Source organism: Aythya ferina (assembly GCF_964211825.1).
Source record: "Aythya ferina genome assembly, chromosome: 7".
NCBI lineage: Eukaryota > Metazoa > Chordata > Aves > Anseriformes > Anatidae > Aythya > Aythya ferina.
In genome coordinates, this window is record NC_140302.1 from 6,232,909 (window position 1) to 6,238,908 (window position 6,000).

Consider the following 6,000-nt stretch of genomic DNA (forward strand, 5'->3'; position numbering starts at 1 on the left):
TCTCCAGTTAGAAATTTTGCATGATGGCTTCCCTGGCACATAGCAATGGAGGTGACAGCAGCGCTTCCCTTTTCATCAATATAGAACCATCTTCTGTTACAGCGTGGCTTTGTCTTCTTACTGGGAGAGTTGCTAGTTAGTTTCAATGAATTTAAGTCTGAACGCAGTGTATTTTTGAGCCATTTTGGAGTAACAACTTGTGGAATGATATTTCCCGCTAGTGGCATTCTTGTACCCTTCCAGAACAGATCCCATAACCCACGTGTTCCCGCTAGTGGCATTCTTGTACCCTTCCAGAACAGATCCCATAACCCACGTGTTTTCAGGTGGTGGGTCTCTGAAGCCACATCTCCTTGGAGATCATGCTCTGTCCTAAGGCTTGTGTATCTCTAGAGTCTTTACTGTTGTGAGATCCTCTCTGGTAAGGTGCTGTTCAACCTACACAAAGACAACTGTTGCTTTCAGGAGGGATGAGTCGCTCAGCATCGCCAGGCCTTGCTAGCTGACCTATAACTACTCCACTCTGCTGTACCTCTTAGCAAGAGGCTTGAGCGAACCATCACTCGGCTAATTTTCAAGGTGAGTTCACAATCTGGCGGTTGTGCTCCAATGTGATGACTATAACATAAAGCAAAGGTCATATTCAGAGTTATTACAGAGTAAAATCTTTGTGTAATAAAAGATAATTCACTGTCTTGAATATATCCAGTTTAATGCGGATTTTCCACAAAGATTTCTTAAAGCTCTCAGCTGGATATAAATCTAGAAATAAACTTTGCAACATGTGAACAAAATAATTTAAGTGAGGAAGCACATATGCAGCAGGAAACAAGCTAAAGATTTCTGTTTTCCAGTCATTTATGTTAGCAACTAGAATAAAGTGCCCTCTAATAAATTGAGGTGCATAGTGCCTGATAAGCTCTAAGTGATTTTTATCACTTGGGCAACATAAAGCAGCCACTGGTGCTTAAGTTGGGTTTATGAATGTTTTGCTTTGCCAGTGTGGAACAAAGAAGCCCAAATAAAGGGTCTGCTGGCCTCATCTATTGGAGTTGATTGCTCAAGATAAACCACTGCAAATTAGGTATAACTAATTTAATCTGTTTAATGTAGGAAAAAGATGATATGACGGCAGCTATGCATGTCTCCTTTTCCTTGCAGTGATGTTTCATATCAGATGCTTTTTAGTTAACAGGTACATAGTGCTCCTTGGAGAAACGAATGTGTGCGAGTCTTTTCATAAATAATTGCAGCCAAGTAAATGTGAGTTCTTCTATCAGCTTTACAGTAAGATCTGAGTCACTCTGAATTCTCTCTTTTTTTTTTTTTTTTTTTTTTTCTTTTTTTTCCCCACCACTGTATACATAATGTTGTCGTGGTTTAACCTGGCTGGCAGCTAAACACCACACAGCCGTTCGCTCACCCTCCCCCCTCCCTCTCTGGGGTGGGGGAGAGAAACGGAAAGTGAAGCCTGTGAGTTGAGATAAAGACAGTTTAATAAGACAGGAAAATAATAATAACAACAATAATAAAATAATAACAATGATGATAATAGTACTACTACTAATAATGTGTACAAACAAGTGATGCCCAATGCAATTGCTCACCACCCGCTGACCGATGCCCAGCCTAACCCCAAGCAGTCCGGCCCCCTCCCCCAGCTAGCCACCCCTATATATTGTTTAGCATGACGTCAGATGGTATGGAATACCCCTTTGGCTAGTTTGGGTCACCTGTCCTGGGTCTGTCCCCTCCCAGCTCTTGCTGCACCCCCAGCCCGCCCGTTGGCAGGACAGAGCAAGAAGCTGAGACGTCCTTGGCTTAGTATAAGCACTGCTCTGCAACAATTAAAACATCGGGGTGTTATCAGCACTTTTCTCATCCTAAGCCAAAACATAGCATTCTACCAGCTCTACTAGGAAGAAAATTAACTGTTCTAACTGAAACCAGGACAAATGTTCAGTAATTTGTTGGCAAAAAAGAGAAAGCATTTTGCTGCCCAGTAGTATAAAATCATGAATAGGGCTGAAGTGGTTGTTTTTGTGGTAAGAAAAATCTGCCATCTTAAGGCACAAAATAAAATCAGCTCCACAATTTGTTCATGTTTCATTGCTAGCACATGCTAGAGGCATGATTAAGAAGTCACCACTGCGCCTGTTAGTCTGGAAGACACTATATAGTCCTTCAGCAAGTGCTCTGGGATAGCACAGGGCCTTTTCTGAAAGAAATTTTAATTGAAGGCTCATCTCACTGTCTTGGAGACAAACCCATTTGAAAGCAGTTATCTTGTGTAGTCTGAGGCTGATTTTTGCCCTGTAGGAATATGTTTTGACTTCTGCAAAGTGATAACAGCCTTTTTCTTTATGATATACCATTTAATTAAAAGATACATGTTGTTGCTTCAGTCGATGCTTTCAGAGACTGTCTGCCATTTCTGTTAATAAACTTGAAAGTAAGTTCATCTACATATTGTGATTAGAAAAATTCCACAGGAGGAGAACAAATAGAAATTGCTGAAGGTGGTAGGTTTGCTGGCAGTTTGTCTGGATTTTTTAAAAAAGGTTGAAAACAGAGCATTTTGTTGTCATCTCTTGAATCAGTTTTACTACTGCACATTCTTGTGGCTACAATGGATAACACAGAGGTACCAGGCATAGGATAATGAAGCATTTCCTAGGAATAACTTATTTTACATTGATTCAGGCTAAAGCCCATCTCCATTGCTGACTTTACAGGGATCTTACGCTTTGGGACTCTGGCTTCAGCTGTGTGTAGGCTGTGAAGCCTGATTCTGAGCTACTCATTATAGAGATCAGAGAGATTACACCTGGCATCCGGACGTGGCTTCATTTGGGGGAAACACAGCCCAGTAACAGGAATTTGTGGACATGTACTTTACCAGGATGTCATTATTTTCCTTTTCTTATCTTTGTATTCCTTTTACAGTTTATAATGTCAGAAACAAACTGTACAGACTTCAGAAATCTGAAACATTCCTATATTGTATAATGGCTCCTAACACTGTAAGTCATGTGCAGATAGGGACTGAAACAACAGATGGCTAGTTCAGAGGGAGGATTGTTGTCTCATGTCTGGAAGTTCATAGGTGCTGTCAGCTGGGTTGCTTTTCAGTAGATTGCAACCCTTTTCTTCCCTTTCACGCAGCTATGAATAAATATATGGTCCTCTGGCTTGGGATAAAATTATGTTGTAAGAATATCTGTGGAATCAGGACAAAAGACTTGTCACTCTTTTTGGTCCAGTGGTCATTTAAGTCACCAGGAAAATACAGAGGATTTCATTCATTTCATTCATTGCAAAAATCAGAAGTCTTTTTTTTTTCTTTAAAAAAAAATAATTTAATTTAATTTATTTTTTCTTGATATTATTTCACAGAAAAATTCAGAAAAGTTGAGCCCAAATCACATGATGGTGAGAGGGAGGGAGGAAGGGATGGACTTTTCGGAGAAGACCAGACTTCCAGACTTTGGAGATCCTGTAGTGTAGAAACTCTTCATGTGGACTGTGGGTTTCTTCACCTACAGTTAGAATTTTTTTTTTTTTTTTTTAACATACAAAGTGCTGTCATGGAGAGTAACGGATTGGGAGGATAATAAACAGATTAGTAAGTGGGCAATGAGTTGTTTAAGCTGAGTACATATGCAAATGATTATTATCTGTAAGAAAAGGATCACAAGAAAACACTTTTCAGGCAAATGAAGGTATCATTTTCAGCATTAGGTAGAGTCAGATTTTTTTTTGACAGGGAATTAGGAGAAACAAAAGGCTTCCTGTAAAATTATGTCAGAAAGCTTATTGTGATTCAAAACAAAGGTTTGGGTGTCATTCTGGCTTATGATATGTTGTTGTCTTTTCCTTTTGGTGAAATACAGCTGCAGGATGTAATTACTGCGTTTGTAATGTACCTTGTCCCATAGTCATCTTTTCCCCTTGAAATATCTTATGGGAGCTAAAATGTCCTGTTGTAATAATGACCCATTGCAGTAATAAAATTGTCAGGCCAGGTGTGTGATTGACCACTTCGTGTTGTTGTAACCGTCCTTTTCATATCGCATTAGTCTGCCTTTATTACTACTGTGCATCATGTTTATGGGGACACCATCAAATTTGTAGGCACTTGCAGTGTATTCCCCTTTCCCCCTCCATCAACGGGGGCTCTTTTTTCCCACTCTTCCATTTTCACATTTTGTTGTACAAGAAGTTCTTGTGCTATTCTTTTAGTTTTGGGGCAGAAAAAGACGTGAAATTCAAGGCTTCCACAACTTGTGAAAGAGTGCTGGCCACTGAACGGGAAGGTAATGGCACCCGCTGCTTCCACTCTGATTTTGTTTTCCCTGGCCAAAGTCCTGGACCAACTTCAACACTGATTTTCAAGTAGTTTTGGATCTAATCTCTAGGATATAAGCCCATGCAGAAGTAGTCCACATGCAACAGCAAGGCTGAGAAGCCCAGAGTCAAATCCAAAGTTGAGGCTGAAAATGGAAGTGCCATCTATTTGACACTGTTTTCTTATAGTATTGCAAATTAGTAAATAAGTAATTTGTTAGTATCTCTGGGGGATTATACAAATAAATTGCTTATACCAGTTTACAGCCATCAAGCTAGAGTACAGCTTTATTTTGAGGTCTGCTGCTGATCGCCTGCACTGGTGGTCAGCTGGTGTGAATTATCTGAAGGGCTGCTTTGGGTGCCTTAGGGGACAAGCAGCGTTCTCCATCACACAGGAAAGCTGGGCTGGAATACTCCCAGCTCAAAATCCAAACGTCACCTGGACAGGATGAAGCTCAGTGCCACCAAGGAGAGAGCAGGAGCATCCACACCGTACTTCTCAGTTCTTGGGCTTTCTGGTGGGCTCATTTTCTCAGGCAAAGTGCCACCTTTGGCCAGCCCAGTGTGCGATAGTTGTGCCCACAGCTAAGATTCCTTATCCAAGGGGATGTGATCATTTGCTTTTATGTATGAACATTTTTGCTTCTCAAAACATTTTCAGATGGTTCAAGGTCTTTTAGGGATACCACGTCTTTTTCTCCTCCTCAAATGACTAGTAGCTTTGTGCTGTGTCCCCAGCAAAAGACACTAAAAAGTCAACCTCAGTAATTATGGTTGTTTTTTGGACTTGTGATTAATGGTAAATTGAAATGGGAGAGAGATGTATCTAAAAATAGAAGATAGGAGGTTGTGGACTTGAGGAGAAAAACATACTCGTTTAATTAAAAGTGTGCCTTTAATTTAAAGAGCCTTACAGAGCTTGTCAGCGACTAGAAGATGACTTTTGTTCTGGAAGATACAGCTGGTCTTTCGCTGATAGCATAGTTTGGCATTCGTAAATCTGCGGCTCCTGTGCTGAAAGTATTTCTGCAAGTAAATTAAAGGGTTTTCGTTCCTATGTCTGATTTTAATAGGCAACTTCTCAGGAGTTTTCTAAGTAGAGTTTTGATGAAGACGACTGTTATTTTCCTCCTCACCCCCCATAAGTCTTTGTTACGATCCTTTATGCTGTTGTTTTGACATCAATGGAAAGCTATGCCTTAGTACAGCTTCCTGTATATTGTATTCTTTTTCCTTTGTGCTCTAAATCTTCCCTATGGTTTTAGTTATATGCTCAACTGAAAAGTGTTCTGAAAAGCTACAGGTCCTTATTTATGTCAGCGCCAGCTTTAGAGAGCTTTCCGAGTTTAAAAAAGAAGAGCCTATTTGGAAATCGTTTTCTCCTTAGTTTGCTTTTGTGTTTCTCCAGTTGTGTCATCTCCTCAGTGTGTGTGATTGCAGGGAGGGAACGATCCCTCCTCACTGTGCCCAAGGCTGTGCAGCTGAGCAGCCCTTCCTTCCCATCACAACCAGTTCCCAGCATAGTTCATAGTCCTCAGCCTGGAGTGGTGAAGGGGCATGAAAATGTGGTTGGCAGAGGAATACGTGCAACACCCTGTAGAGGCAGCGCTAACTGTAAGTCTCCGGGCAAAGGTTTGACCTCATGAGGGA